Raw genomic sequence first — 16890 nt, 5'->3', positions numbered from 1 at the left:
TTTACTCGTGTAGCCCTTTTTTTTGGCGGGGGGGGGGGGGGGTTATGACAAATAGCCCTCCCTAAACAGGACCTTCACTAAGTGGAATATTTTAATATTAAAGTTGGTAGTGTCTCCACCCCGGACTGGTCTGCTGAAAAGAGGGGATTATCCAGTAATCTAATCAAAGTAATTGAGAGCAGAGGAACCACTGCAACGAGCATATAACATTAACCATAAATATATAGATGTACACTAGTATGGAAATATTACAAGCTTTATATAAAAAAAAAAGATTAATATTTGTTTATTCAGACACTTTACAAACAGGTATTAAATTGGAGTTCCACCCTAAAATTAAACTTACCTCCATCTTCATGCCCGGGGTCACCTGAAGAACAAATGGATAATCGCAATTTTTTTTTTTTTTTACTTACCTGGTTTAAAAGAAAATATACTTACCTTACTTCCTCTTCCTCCCCTCGGCGGCCACGGCCCATCGTCACTTCCTGGCTTGCAATGATTCCTGGGAGCTGAACGTCATCGCTCCCAGGAATCAATGCGCCTGCACCGACCACAACGTCAGTTCCGGTGCATACCTTGCTAAACAGCTTCTGGGCATGCCCAGAAGCTGTGCATGGATGATGCTGCGGCCCGGAAGTGACGGCGGGGCGGGTGCAGTGCATCGTGGGACCGAAGAAGACGGAAGATGACACAGAAGAGGAACGCGCTGGCTTCAAGCTGCCCACACCTGAGATGGCAGCGCTGGACAATACTTTTTCAATGTAAGTATTTCTTCTAAAAGGTAAGTGCAACCCGGGACAGATCAGAGGCTAGCCATTGTGGAATCTACTAGCCCTGACTGTCCCGGGGGTATTTTTATTAAAAAAAGCTTTCCCAGGGTGGAACTCCGCTTTAACAGGAGTCTATAATATTTGTGTCACCGGCGCAAAAATACTGTGTAGCATAAAATAATAACGAACATAAATTATCAGCTGCAGCTATAGTATTTTCACTAATGTGAAGTATAAATTGACAAATGCTGTTTATGGTGATAGCTGTGCTAATATATAATTAAACCAATGCATAAATTCAAAATGTAGTGATCACTCCTCTGTGATTCCAAATTCCAGTTCAATGCCCTGTACACTATTCCACACCTCTGTGACAATATCCACCACCGACAAATCTACTTACTCACCAGAGCACCTCCAATATAAAGGGTGATCATCCCCTACACCAGGGATGTTGGATCCAATATAATACTCAATGTATCCTTGATCTTTTAGACCATCAAGAGAAAATGTATATTCTCTGTGTATTCCCTTATGTAACTAAAGTCCCGATTAACCAAGAACCTAAGGTACAAAAGAACAAAATTAAACCACCGGGGAGGCGAATAATTAGTGGAATTGAGTCCATCCATTCTAGATTGGGGGAATATCTAGATACAGTCAGGTCCATAAATATTGGGACATCGACACAATTCTAATCTTTTTGGCTCTATACACAACCACCATGGATTTGAATGAAACAAACAAGATGTGCTTTAACTGCAGACTTTCAGCTTTAATTTGAGGGTATTTACATCCAAATCAGGCAAACGGTGTAAGAATTACAACAGTTTGTATATGTGCCTCCCACTTTTTAAGGGAAGTAATGGGACAGTATGGGAACAATCATAAATCAAACTTTCACTTTTTAATACTTGGTTGCAAATCCTTTGCAGTCAATTGCAGCCTGAAGTCTGGAACACATAGACATCACCAGACGCTGGGTTTCATCCCTGGTGATACTCTGCCAGGCCTCTACTGCAACTGTCTTCAGTTCCTGCTTGTTCTTGGGGCATTTCCCTTCAGTTTTGTCTTCAGCAAGTGAAATGCATGCTCAATTGGATTCAGGTCAGGTGATTGACTTGGCCATTGCATAACATTCCACTTCTTTCCCTTAAAAAGCTCTTTGGTTGCTTTCGCAGTATGCTTCGGGTCATTGTCAATCTGCACTGTGAAGCGCCGTCCAATGAGTTCTGAAGCATTTGGCTGAATATGAGTAGATAATATTGCCCGAACACTTCAGAATTTATCCTGCTGCTTTTGTCAGCAGTCACATCATCAATAAATACAAGAGAACCAGTTCCATTGGCAGCCATACATGCCCACGCCATGACACTACCACCACCATGCTTCAATGATGAGGTGGTATGCTTTGGATCATGAGCAGTTCCTTTCCTTCTCCATACTCTTCTCTTCCCATCACTCTGGTACAATTGATCTTGGTCTCATCTGTCCATAGGATGTTGTTCCAGAACTGTGAAGGCTTTTTTAGATGTTGTTTGGCAAACTCTAATCTGGCCTTCCTGTTTTAGAGGCTCACCAATGGTTTACATCTTGTGGTGAACCCTCTGTATTCATTCTGGTGAAGTCTTCTCTTGATTGTTGACTTTGACACACATACACCTACCTCCTGGAGAGTGTTCTTGATCTGGCCAACTGTTGTGAAGGGTGTTTTCTTCACCAGGGAAAGAATTCTTCGGTCATCCACCACAGTTGTTTTCCATGGTCTGTCTTCCGGGTCTTTTGGTGTTGCTGAGCTCACCGGTGTGTTCTTTCTTTTTAAGGATGTTCCAAACAGTTGATTTGGCCACACCTAATGTTTTTGCTATCTCTCTGATGGGTTTTTTTTTCAGCCTAATGATGGCTTTCTTCACTGATAGTGACAGCTCTTTGGATCTCATATTGAGAGTTGACAGCAACAGATTCCAAATGCAAATAGCACACTTGAAATGCACTCTGGACCTTTTATCTGCTCCTTGTAAATGGGATAATGAGGGATTAACATACACCTGGCCATGGAACAGCTGAGCAGCCAATTGTCCAATTTACTTTTGATCCCTTAAAAAGTGGGCGGCACATATACAAACTGTTGTCATTCCTACACCTTTCACCTGATTTGGATGTAAATACCCTCAAATTAAAGCTGAAAGTCTGCAGTTAAAGCACATCTTGTTTGTTTCATTTCAAATCCATTGTGGTGGTGTATAGAGCCAAAAAGATTAGAATTGTGTCAATGTCCCAATATTTATGGACCTGACTGTATATTTCTATCACCTCTAGCCACTAAATGAAAAGCTTTTATCAAGGACAGTAAGGATATTATCAATCATTTAAAAGATGTGGACATAAATGACTCCAGTCTGCTGGTAACAATAGACATGGAATCATTATGTACCAATATAAGGCAAACAGAGACACTGGCAGCAGTAGCATGGGCACTTAAAAACCAATCAGGGCTTAAATTAAAGCAAAGGAAGTTTATACTGGAGGGATTGAGAATAGCAATGGGAAATAATTTCTTTTGGCATAAACATCAGTATTTTAAACAAATAAAGGGGGGAGGTATGGGAAATAAATATGCACCAAGTGTGGCTAACATATTCCTGAACAAATGGGAGGAGGAATAGGTATTTTGGTATACATTGGCCCAAATATCACTATACAAGAGGTTTATAGATGATATTATCCTCATATGGAATGGGAATAAAAAGAAAAATTGAATGAATTTGTTGACTTTATTAATACCAACCAATTTGGAATAAAACTCACGGTAAATGTAGACACAGACAGCATTACCTATTTGGATTTAGTGATGTTTAAGAATGATGATAGATTACATACCCATACATATTTTAAGGATAGAGATAGAAATGGGTATATCCCATAGAATAGTTATCACCATCCACAATGGAAAAGAGCAATACCCAAGGGGCAATTTATCCGGATACAGAGGAGTTGCGACCAAATAGAAGATTACTGGGCACAGACAGATATCTTGATAGAGAGATTTGTTAATAAAGGCTATAAGAAGAATATGTTGGAAAGTGGGTGATATAAGTAGAGAGTCTATGCTGATTGATAAACCTACAAAGTCTAGAGAAATTAATGAAGTGGCTTTTTTTCCAGGTTTTAATACGGAATATAGGGAATTGGAAAAAACTATAAGAAAGTATTGGCCGATTATATGTAAGGATCTGCATCTAAGTAAAATACTGACTAATAAGCCTAAAAATATTCACAAATGAGCACGTAGAATTGGGGATAACATTGTAAAAAATGTACCAGACCCTTCTAGTAAAATGACCACTTTCTTTGAAGAAAAGGGTTTTTTAGGTGTGGTAAGTGCCAACCTTGTAAAACCACCATGAATGGTTACTGAAGGGTTAATGAATTCCAATGGAACCATACTGGGCAAAAATATCTAAAAAAAACAAAACGTATTACCTGTAGTAGTACACATGTCACCTGCGTGCTGAGTGTAGTTGTGGACTCCAGTACATGCAAAACAACCAGACAGCTTTAAGTGAGAATAGGTGAACATAATAATAATATAGTGAAAGGGTTTATACCCCATAGTGTAGCTAACCATTTAAGGCTCAAACACAATAAGGACCATAGAACCTTGAGTTTTTTTTGCAATAGATAAAATAGATAGAAATTGGAGGAAATCAAACCTTAGGAGAGAGGTTTCAAGCAATAAAACCTACTGGATTTATAGGCTAAATACTTTAAACCCCTATGAATTAAATCTAGAATTAGATATAAATAGTTTTTTGGAGGATTACTAATTTTAATATGGTTTTATGTGTTTTTTAGCATAATTTTTTTAGTATTGTAAGTAGTACCTAACACTGTCTCCGACTAGAAAGAAATATTAGTGTATCTGCTTTATTGAACTAGGTCTTTGCTATATGTACAAGTATATACAGCCACCCTATTTTGTTGGATAAATTGATGGGTCCATATAGTATGATATTATGGTAGGATTAGTGATACACAGCGGAGTGTATACTGGTACACAAAAATGGGCAAAATACCATTGGGACAGGTATTAGTTAAAATGGGGAATAATACACTTTCGGTTTTGATGATATGGAGGTGAACGCACTTCTGGTCCGCCAAGACGTAATTGGTTGATTACATTCAACCTAAGGGCATGAATATCGCAGTGGAGTGATCACAGACACATTTATGTTGCAAAAATTAACTTTTTGTATACATTTTGAATTTATTAATTGGTTTATTAATTATATATTACTGCAGCTATCCCCATAAACAGCAATTGTCAAGTATTAACAAGAGCCCAGGTAGAATTGTGCACATATACCAGGGTATATATCAGTGATCGACCAATATAGTTTTTTTTTGGTCATCGGATATCGGTATCGGCCGATATCTGCCGACATTTTCGGACATTAAAATGTTTTTTTCTTTTTAATGTCTACAGGTACTGTGGTCGATGGATCTGGGGGTCTAAAAGACCCCAAACCAGACGGCGGTGGTGCAGATGGAGACCCGGTCAGACGGCGGCGGTGAAGGTAGGATGCCCGGGTCTCCCGGTGGGACAGGAGACAAGGGCGAACCACAGAAGGCGGCAGGAGGGGGGGATGTCCCCTCCCGCTCCTTGGAATGACAGCCGAGCGGCTTCTCAGCCACATCGGTTGTCATTACAAGACAACCGACCGTCGGCTATGGACACCGGTACCGGGGTGATGCCTCTAGCTGCAGGCATCCCCCCCCGGTACTTGCACTTTCCCGAAATATCGGCAATATCGGTAAATCAAAAGGCTGATTCCGATATATTGGGGAAAGTGCATATCGGCCCTCGATATATCGGCTTTGCTGATAATCGGTTGATCCCTAGTATATATACAGTTATTAATAAAGATACCTCCAGATGAATGTTGCAGCAAAGTTCAGTTGCAAGGGCCTCTGAAGATAATTGCGATGTGGCATCCATCTTTGTGTCAGAGACCTGACAAACAAGATCAGCGGTCATGGGTCCAACCAGCTTGGTATTGGATCTCGAAGTCAGCCTATCTACTGTACATCTTAGCCCCTAGTCGTTTTTAATCTGTCATGCAACTGGGCCTCTAACTACCAGAAATGGCTGTTGGATGTCTAACCTGGCATTAGCCTATGCTGGTTTTTGAACCCTAAGCTAAAACTGTCAATAGAATTCCAGACTAGAAGGGCCAGGGCTAACTAAAATAACAAGAGCTGTATATAAACTATTTTGCAACAAACAGGTTTACCTAATAATATACTAAAAAGGTGACCACTACATACATATGAGATAACACCAACAGGACAGAGATTGTCTGTCATAGAGATTCAGATACAAACTGAAGAAGTTATGGGCAGCTAAAGTTATGCTATTAGAACATAGGAATACTTGCAAAATAGTCCCTTCTGACCTGGAATTAAGACTTTTTTCTCTCTCTCTCTCTTAATTTCTTCCTTCTGAGATTAAAGCCAGCCTGCCAAAGACAGGAAGTGCTGAAACATAACTCTACATAACATTGTAATATTAGCAGCTAACAGTAAACGACAGCAGATCTCTATACTAGCAAACATGTATCTGCTCCTTGAATGGCAGAAATGTAAAAAGGATGTTTTCAATGCTATAATATTCTCCCCAAAACCCTCTAATTTTTGTCAACATTACAATAAAGTGGTGCAGATTCACTTTACTTGCATACAGTAGGTGGTTATAGTCACACTTTGTAACTATAGAACAACATACTCAAAGAGGGGCTGAGAACTTTTAGACTTGCAAATGTAGTCAGCTAAGGGAAAACTTTGAACAAGCTCAAAAGCTCTGGTGAGGCAGCTCCCACACAATAAGAATTTCTTTGATGAGCACCCAACAGTAACTCAAACCATAGATATACAAAGAGGAGCGTCAGACCAACCTTGGATAAAAAAGTCCAAGTTTTAATTGTTGGTGATTGTTGGTGAAAAAGTAATTTAAAAACAACCAACACATTTGGGGGCAGCACCACTCCCCCTTTATCAGGGCTCAACACAGGATAAAACTTGGAAAGACTCAGAGAAAACAGATTAATAGAGTCAAGTGAATGCAAAGCGCAACAATGATAAAACCTAACCAACAACTTGGTTATGTTCCCTTCTCCCCTCCTTCCCTCTTCCCTAAACATACCTTTTCCCCTTTTATTCCTCCCCCTTTCTTTTTTCCCCAAATAATCCTGGGAATACAAGGTCCTAAGGTGCCACAATCTTTGTACATCAACTACAGAACTTCTAGATGCATTTAAACAACTACACGTCACTGTATTTAATTGGTATTATCTTATTTAATGACTCATTACATTTCTGAGATTTGTTGCCAAATTAGTTGGAACTGAACAAACACTTAAATTTCCTGGTAAACCTAGAAAAAAATATTGCAATCAAAGCTGAACTCCAGGAATTATACTGTTTGCAAACTTACATTGGTCCAGCTTGGCTCAGTGTAATTATATGTGACATCTGGAGGGCCCCTGGGGATGCTGTAAACCACTGTTGTAGTCTGTGCTACATAAAGCGAGAGTTGTGATTTTCTAGGTTCTATACGAATGGTTTCCTCTCTGCACACTGGAACCAGGGGATGCTCACTCAGCACCTCCACTATTCACATAATTCCTTGTATCATTTTTAATTGAAAAAAATGAATAAGTTATTGCGCTTACTAGAACCCAACCGCCATTTAATGGGGCACATAAGAGGGCCAGGAGAGTGGTAGGGAACACCTGGTGAAGTAGATATAGCTCCTCTCAGATTAGGGCTTGAGATCCTAATGCACATATAAAGAACAAGCACAAAAGGGTGTGCCCATCTAAGTGTAATGATTGATTAAAAAAAGTATAAAAGACAATAAAAATGCACCCACTAGTTAAAAATGGATCAAGGCTGTTCATAAACCCATATAAACCTCCATATTATCACCGTGAGGCTGAAGAACTCTGCAGGCATGTGACTAGTTTAAGTAGATTTCTTGATGTAAGTGCAGATGTCAGACTTCAGGCTGGAGCATAAGCAACAGCAGCTTCCAGAAGTAGCAAGATGGCTGCGGCTCTAAACAGCGCCTCTCTTGGCTGGGTGATGATGAAAGATAGTGGAGGGGGTGTAGCTACATGTTTCAGGGTAGAGAGGAGCACCCCTTTATCAAACCATAGGAAGTCGCTGTTGCTTATGTTCCAGTCTGAAGCCAAATGGTTGTACTTCCATCAAGAACTAGCCACATGCCTGCAGAACTCTGCAGCCTCACAGTGATTCTATTCAGGTCTATATGGGTTTATAACAAGCCTTGATCCACTTTTAACTAGTGAGTGCATTTTTGTCTTTTATACTTTTTTTAAATAAATCGCTACACCTAGATGAAGGCGTTCTCTTGTGTTTGTTTTTTACATCGAGCCTTGCTGGGCCAATAAAAGTTTGTAAAAAATATAATGCCTGGAGTTCCAGGCTGCTGGCAGATTAAACAGTGCAGGATAATGCCACAGGAATAAATAACATCCTGTCTGATAAAACAGATTTTGTCTGTCAGCACCAACTATTATTTCCTCTTCTGGGATAATAAAACTAATTTTGTCATTTTTGCCTGTTGCCAGAACCTTTCCAAAAAAAAAAAACTTTGTGTTAAAAAAAAGCAGCATTTATTGACTCTGCAAGCCGCCTGTTTGTGTGTATGGAGAATTATGTGAAAGTTAAAGGCAATGACAAGCTGTAAACACAGTACAAGGACACGGCACTGTACCATAGCCAGCAATATGTATGTTCAATAGAAATGTCTCTGCAATCCCCAGTGTCACTGACCCGGCTTCCTCTAGGAACAATTCCTCTCCGTCCCTACCCGCCCAAACAAACCCTTCCTACACAGCGGGAGGCAGTACACAGTCTCCTACTGACTTGTAGAGGGGAATACGGATTGTCAAAGGAGAAATATGTGTGGGAAAGGAGATGCCGTTTCAGGGATCTTTATGAAAAGCATATGGCTTAATCTAAAAATTATTATTTCAAGTGGCTTGGGGAATTAACTCCAGCCTTTATGTAAGGCAGATCCACCTTAAAGCTGGACTCTGGACAAACAGCTAAATATACAGTTGAGATACATATTGTACATATAAACCGTATTATCTTCCAAATAATCTGTTTTTATGTTTCACCAGCCAAGTAATTCATAAAGCTCTGCCGCATTCACAGACCTAAACTGGCGGTGTAAAAAGTGAGTGCTCTACTCTAACCTGCAGGAACAAATGGTTCTTATTCAAGGATGTTTTGTTTGATTGTTGTAATCACACCCAGTGGGGTTGATTTACTAAAGGTAAATACACTGTGCACTTAGTACATTTTTCCACCAAGGGTAGACAAATTGTTCTTTAAAGATACTTGTTAGCTGCTGCCAAGCCCGGGCAGGTAGGAGGAAAACAGCAGACACAGGAAGACACACTAGCTGGCAGCACAGTGGAAGGGACATGGGGATGAGGAGATGCATAGGAGCACACAGTCCAGATGGTTATATAACATTATGTAACTTCATTATATTGAATAATTTGTATAAAAGAACAAAAGAACACCAGAAGTGTATTCTACTTATAAAGTATATACATGTCTTATTTTATTGCCATATTGTTTGATAACTTAATGTTCAGGGGTTGTAAATCTTTAAAATAAAAAAGTTCTTCAGAAACGTGATCTTTATTCTAAGAAAAAAAATTGTGATTCTCATTTTATCCAGAATCGTGCAGCAGTTATATGTACGTATGGGCCATAGGTCATTTAATATAAATCAATAACCAGATATTAGGTTAAAAGGGAATAGATATGATTTTAAACAAATCCCCAAGATATTATTAAGTATAGTAACACAAAATATGCATAGTTATAAATAATAGAAGTTAGTAAATGGTATAAAGAAAGGGCAAGTAGGGGGAGCTTAACTAGCTACATTTTAGGAGGTTATCAACCCAAAAGTATAATTGCAGCAGCAAAAGGGGACAAAAGGGGACAAAATAAGGGAGTTGAACGATGACCCCCTCCCAATAGTTTTACCCTCCATTCATTAATTTATGAACTGAGGTTAAAACTATCAGGAGGTCATCGTTCAACGCCCCCATTTTGTCCCCTTTTTTTGCTGTAGTTATAAATAATATTATAAGATCAAAACACTGCAAAGGCAGACAGGCAAAACCGAGAATTTGCTGTTCATCTTTATAACATCCAGTTGTAACTCTCCAATCACACAGCTGATTCCTTGTCCAATGCACTGACCATTGACACAATAATTTGCAAAGCTAAACCAAGAAAAAACTCTCAGATACAGTACAGTAACTCCAGATATACTGTATCTGATATTTCAACAAATGCCAAATAAAAGTGACATAGTATATTCATTCTCACATTATAAATTAAAGGCTAAGTTCACTTTTTTTCCTAAATTTTAACTCCCCAATGTTCCAATATATGATTAATGTACCTCTGTTGCAGAAAAATAAGTTTTGTTTGTTTAGAACAAGGCCTTACCTTAGCCCCTGGTGAAACGTTCATGACTTCCTGGTATGTTGATTTAGGACTTAAAAAACAGTAAGACACAGGAAGCAATTCACCAGCTGACCTCATTAACACACACCCTGCACCCATCAACTATGCTTGCATGGCATTTGCCTAGCTTGTCAATGTGGGCTGCCACAGCTGCTATGTTTTCATGGCATCCCCAGCGTCCCTCCAGAAGTCCAGTCTTTCTTGACACGTTTCTGCTGGGCTCTACCCATTTTCCTGTGCATATAAATTAGAAAGGAGCTTTGCCCAGGCATAGACCAGCAATATGGGAGAAGTGAGGCTGACTGCTGTAATGTAACAATCCTCCAGTACACCATCTGCCCAAAGGGGCTTTGCTCGATTTCAGCTATCTTCTCTGCTGCCTGTCATCACTGGAGATGCCTGCTGTGAGGAGCCAGCCAACATGCCTGGGGGTGCTGGGACCTGTAGTCCCACAACACACAGCCTGCTGCATGGAAGGGAAAGAAACAGACAGCCAGCAAGGTGTGGAAGAGAGTTTCTGTCCTGATTCCAGCAAAACTGCTACAATTCCTGTGTCCTGGAGCCTTCCACATGTATAGGTATTGCTGGGACTTGCACTTCTCCTGAATACACTAGCAATAGACTCTTTCCTATGCAGGTACACTGGGGTAGACACAAGCCCGTAGTTGGGGACTAGAGATGTAGGGAAAAGACTGAACTTAATAATGTTGAACTGTTATCTTGTGTTTTTCATCATACTGCACTATTCTAATAAAGCTTTTGAAACATTTCCATGCCTTGTCTGAAGTTACCTAAAGTGGTGCATGGTGGTAATGGCGTATAGAAGAACAGGGCTTGTAATGCACAGACACTGGGTAAGGTGGTGACATGCAGTTGCTATGAGGAAACAAGTAGAAGAGAAAGAGGATATGACTGCCAGACAAAGAACAGTACCGGCACTCCCTCCTATGTACATGTATAAAGGTGGCCTTATGCTATACGATTTGATTGTACAATCTCTGTCGAATTTCCTTTAGATTTACCAAAGCTATGGAATAGGAGGCCCACCTATCTACCCATTTACTCTGAATCCATTCAGGTAGGCCCTTGCGCTATATCAGGGGGTGAGTTTAGCATGTGGAGAGATGCTGGAGATGCCGTGCAAACTTAGCAGCCGTGGTGGGCTACATTCAAGCCAAGCAAACCTAGAGGGATCCCGGGGGTTCCATGCAAACATAATTGATGGGTGCAGGGTGTGTGCTTTAAGGAGGTCAGCTGGTGAACTGCTTCCTATGTCTTACTGGTTTTCACGTCCCAAATCTACATACTAGGAAGTTGTGAACTTTTCTATGGAACACCCCAGAGGCTAAGGTAAGGCCTTGTTCTAAAAATCAAAGAAAACAGAGGTACATTAATGGTAGCTGGAATTTAGGAAAAAAAAAGTGAACGTAGCCTTTAAGGAAAAGACAGATTTGTCACATGGAAAAAGTAAGAACACTGCTACATGTGCCATCACTTCAAATCCATAAAATTACAGATGTTCCAGATCAGGTGGTGATGATAAGAACCTCCTTAGGGAGCATGCAGGTAGAACCTGTGCTTTTTTTTTAACATTAGTTATCTAGGGTCTAGTATAATCTTTTCTAATGATGTGTGTGGTGTCATCATGCCAAGATCAAAAAAGCTCTCCAAAACAAGCAAGTGCCTTTGAGTCCGGCATGGGATTTTAAAAGGTTCCAAAATTATTTTGAATCAATCATACCATACTTTTGTTTTAATACCACCTATTTCAAATAGAATGACAGTTTGGGATCACCAGTGGCTGTGGCTGTGCTATGGGATCACCAGTGTCTAACCTGTACATGGAGGGGTGGAGGGGAGGATCTTGAATTTATTCAGGAGAAGAACGCTTAGATGTTACATAGGTCAAGATAAGTACATCATATGTATGCACATTTAGCAAACACAAAACTCATTGGATAAAAAAAAAAGGTTTAAATGGGAAAATCAACAGAATAAGAAATTACTCTTTTTAAAGTCTATAAGAAACCTACCCACTAGGTAGACCAGTGTAGGCAGGTTGCCTACCGTATTATGTGTTTTGGTTAGTTACTTGGCTGCCCAGGTAAGGGGGAATGGATAATTGTTTCTTGCTGACTTCCCTGATCAGGTTTGCAGGCTTTATCTGGGGTCCAGCCTCCCATCCCGTGTGATATAAGAGGGAAGAGGTTCGGGTCCCAGGGTAGGGGCTAGAGAGTGGGCATGAGAATGGGAATGTTGCTGAAGCGTGCTGGGACATGTGGTCCACCACTGGAGTATTGGACTTTCCCAAAAGTACTTTTACATATGCTGGGGCAGCTACAACTAGAGATAGTTAGGGAACAGACATTCATACATGTTATACAGTACATGTTGTGCTGAATTCTCAGTAAAAGTTGTTTCAACTGCCTTGACTCTGGTGTGAAATTATTCAAGGGGTGCATGATGGGTCTTGGCATCTTCCTAAAGAACAAGGATCAGTAATTGCACTAAGAGGTATGTGTAACACCACTAAAAAAGGTTAACTTAAGGTTAACTTGAGGTGGTAGTTGCCAATGGTAACTAAAGGGAAGAACAAGCTACAGCAACCAATGCACCACCATGCACCAACCATGCAATGCCAAGCCGCTGCAAGCAAAGCCAACAGAATACTGGCATGTATAAAAAAGGGGATTCACTCCGGAAATAAAGAAATTATTCTACCACTCTACAAGACTTTGGTCCGGTCACATCTGGAGCATGCTGTCCAGTTCTGGGCACCGGTCCTCAGGAAGGATGTGCTGGAATTGGAAAGAGTCCAGAGAAGGGCAACAAAAATAATTAGGGGAATAGAGAGCATCGGCTATGAGGAAAGGCTACAAGCACTGAACTTATTCTCTCTGGAGAAGAATCTTCACTGTGCTCTGGACTGATAAATCAAAGATAGACTGTTGTTTGGTCACAGTAATAGTAGACATGTTCGGCAAAGAAAAATCAACTCATACTATCTGTGAAACATGGTAAGTGAAATGTTATGGTTCGGAATTGCTTTCCTATTTTAGGGCCTGGGCAGCTTGCGCTCATCAAGTAAGTTAAGATATCATACAGTGCCTGGAAAAAGTATTCATACCCCTTTAAATTTTCCACATTGTGTGACGTTGCAACCAAAAACGTAAATGGAAATTATTGGGATTTTATGTCAACACAAAGTGGCACATAATTGTGAAGTGGAAGGAAAATGATACATGATTTTCAATTTTTTTTACAAATAAATATGTGAAAAGTGTGGCGTGCATTTGTATTTATTCCCCCTGAGTCAATATTTTGTAGAACCACCTTTTGCTGCAATTACAGCTGCAAGTCTTTTTGAGGATGTCTCTACCAGCTGTTCAAAGCTTGGGTTTTCTTTTTTTATATTCTAACCCTGCTTTAAACTTCTCCATAACTTTATGCCTGACCTGTCTGGTGTGTTACTTGGCCTTCATGATGCTGTTTGCTCACTAAGGTTCTCTAAAAAACCTTCTGCTTCATAGAATTATGTATTTTAACAGAGATTAAATTACACACAGGTGGACTTTTTTTTATGAATTAAGTGACTTCTGAAGGCAATTGGTTCCACTAGATTTTAGTTAGGGGTATCAGAGTAAAGGGGACTGAATACAAATGCACGCCACACTTTTCAGATATTTATTTGTAACACATTATGAAAACCATTTATCATTTTCCTTCTACTTCACAGTTATGTGCCACTTTGTGTTGGTCTATCACATAAAATCCCATTTAAATTACATAACATTTATATTTTTGGTTGTAAACTTCTGGAGGGGATGATAAGGGACTATATCGTAGAGTTTGCTAAAGACAACAGCATCATCAGTAATAACCAGCACGGGTTTACAAATGGGCGTACTTGCATTAGCATTCTACGAGGAGGTGAGCTGTGAGCTAGATAGGGGCAGACCAGTGGATGTGGTGTACCTAGATTTCGCTAAGGTGTTTTATACAGTTCCCCATAAGCGCTTAATTTATAAAATAAGATCTGCAGGTATCGACAGCAGGGTGTGCTTTTGGATACAGAACTGGCTAAAAGGGCGTGTCCAGCTGCCAAAGCTAGCAAAATATTAGCATGCATAAAGAAAGGGATGTATTCCAGAGATAAGACTATAATCCTTCCACTTTATAAAACTCTGGTCCGACCGCATCTGGAGTATTCTGTCCAGTTCTGGTCGCCAGTCCTCAGGAGGGATGTGTTGGAGCTGGAGAGAGTCCAGAGAAGGGCAACTAAACTAATTAGGGGATTGGAGGACCTTGATTATGAAGAGCGTCTGCAATCGCTTGATTATTCTCCCTGGAGAAGAGACGCCTGAGGGGGGACATGATAGCAATTTTTAAATATCTCAATGGGGATCTCAGCTTAGAAAAAAAGCTGTTTAGTCGAAGGGATTGCATGAGGACTCGGGGGCATACAATGCGATTAGAGGAGAAGCGTTTTAACCTCAGGCAACGTGGGGGGTTCTTTACTGTTAGGGCTACAAGATTGTGGAATTCTCTACCACAAGAGGTGGTTTCTGCGGGTAGTATGGTGGCTTTCAAAAAACTATTGGATGTGCATCTCAAGGATCAGAACATTCAGGGGTATGAGAGATGATTACAGCCACACACACCTACACAGGTTGAACTGGATGGACTATTGTCTTTATTCAACCTCACCTACTATGTAACTATGTAACTATGTAACATGGCAAAATGTGGAAAATTGCAAGGGGTATGAATACTTTTTCAAGTCACTGTATTAGAGTGTGCTGGATGAGAATGTGAATCCATCTGTCTGAAACTTGGAGCAGAAATAGATCTTTCAACAAAATAATGACCACAAATAATATTTACAATTGATAAGAACAACTCTCACTTGGCCTCACTGGGTTACTTGTGGAAGCATTCACACTGCTTTGACCATACTGCCACGTGTATGGAAAGGGTTAAGTCTCCTTGCTCTTTCTTTAGCAATAGACTTGATGAACTACATTATCTTCAGGACACTCTCTAGCATCCCCTTTACTGACACCCGTCCACTGACTCTTCTAGCTGCAAGGATGGCCCCCCTCAGGACAGACTCTTTGACACAGCTCTCTACTGTATGCAGAATCACATCCTTCCAATGTCTCCATTCCAGTCAGCTCTGCAGGACCTCTGGGTTCAGTTGCTCTCTAGCTCTTAGGCCTTCAGATTGACCACCTGAGGTTGCATGGCAACCTCTACAGAGGAGGAGGAAGCCACCCACTCCCTCCGGGACTCCGCTCTCCAGCTGAAATACCCCGAGCACATGTGCCCTTGCCATTTATACAGTATCCCAGCATGCGCAGAAGCACTTTCCTCTGCAAATAACGAGGGCTGTACTCAATGCCTGTGCACTCATTTGTCAGGTTTCCTCCCACTGTCCAATATGCCTCCCTATTGGACCAGTGTGAAACACTTCAGACAAACTGAGTTACACCTGAGCACAATGAGCAGACCTCACTAGCAGACCCTACTCTCTGGTAGGCACAGAACAATAGAGATGTATCTGGCAATCCTTCTGGTAAGCAGAAAGAATCCTAACTATACTCTCTCACTAGCACCTACCTAGGAGGGTGCTACATGTGTAATAGGTCTCTGGGTTATAGTTCACACCCCCAGCCAATTTCTGAGCAGGAGGGGAAGATGGCATGAAGCATGGTTTGGGTACCAAACTAATGAGTGATGAGCTTCTAGTCAGATTTCTGAAATGTATTGCTTATGGAGGACTTGTACGACATGGAAAGTATTGCTTTAGTTGAAAAAGTGATACCTAGGTCTCTTCACCAATTGTGTCAGAAATCACAAGAGAGTCCTTGAAGCTTCCATCATAAGCGATTTTACACACAAAGATGTTTTTATTAAATAAATTACTGAATTGGCAAAGTTCCTAAGTGCCGGTTTCCACTAGTGCCACTTGCTGTGCGACTTGACACATGTCAAGTCGCACAGCAAGTCAAAGGCCATTGATTTCAATTCGGCCCGTTTCCACTGCCACAACTTCAGTTGCGGCGACTTCAAAAGTAGATCGTGCACTACTTTTCAGCCGGCTTCAGTGCGACTTCCCTCTATAATGAGGGACAAGTCGTACTGAAAGCCGCAGTTTACTTTCGCTACGAAGTCGTGCTAGAAGTAGCACGACTTCGTAGCCGCGGCAGTGGAAACGGAGCCTAAAGTTTATATGTAGGCACTGTTTGAATAAAGATTTAATGTTTGCCTGTTCAAATATGTTGATAAAAATAAACAATTTCCTGGGGCGTGGCTTGGTGCATGGCGCGATAGGACGCTGATCACTACAGCTCCCGCTCCAGCCCTCTCAATCTCTGGCCTTACCGTCTCCAACACACCGCCACACCAACGGGCCACCGCAGCTGAAGTGAAGGTCGTTGAGCTCCGGGTACCGCCACTGGGGGGGGGGGGGGATTTGACCACTTCTTCGCCCGATTGGACCCTCACACCAGAAGCTCCCTGGCTTCCAAGATGG

This window comes from Pelophylax lessonae, assembly GCF_965119305.1.
Source record: "Pelophylax lessonae genome assembly, chromosome: 3".
Classification (NCBI taxonomy): domain Eukaryota; kingdom Metazoa; phylum Chordata; class Amphibia; order Anura; family Ranidae; genus Pelophylax; species Pelophylax lessonae.
The sequence above is the reverse complement of the archived record's forward strand: the minus strand, read 5'-3'. Positions refer to the sequence as shown.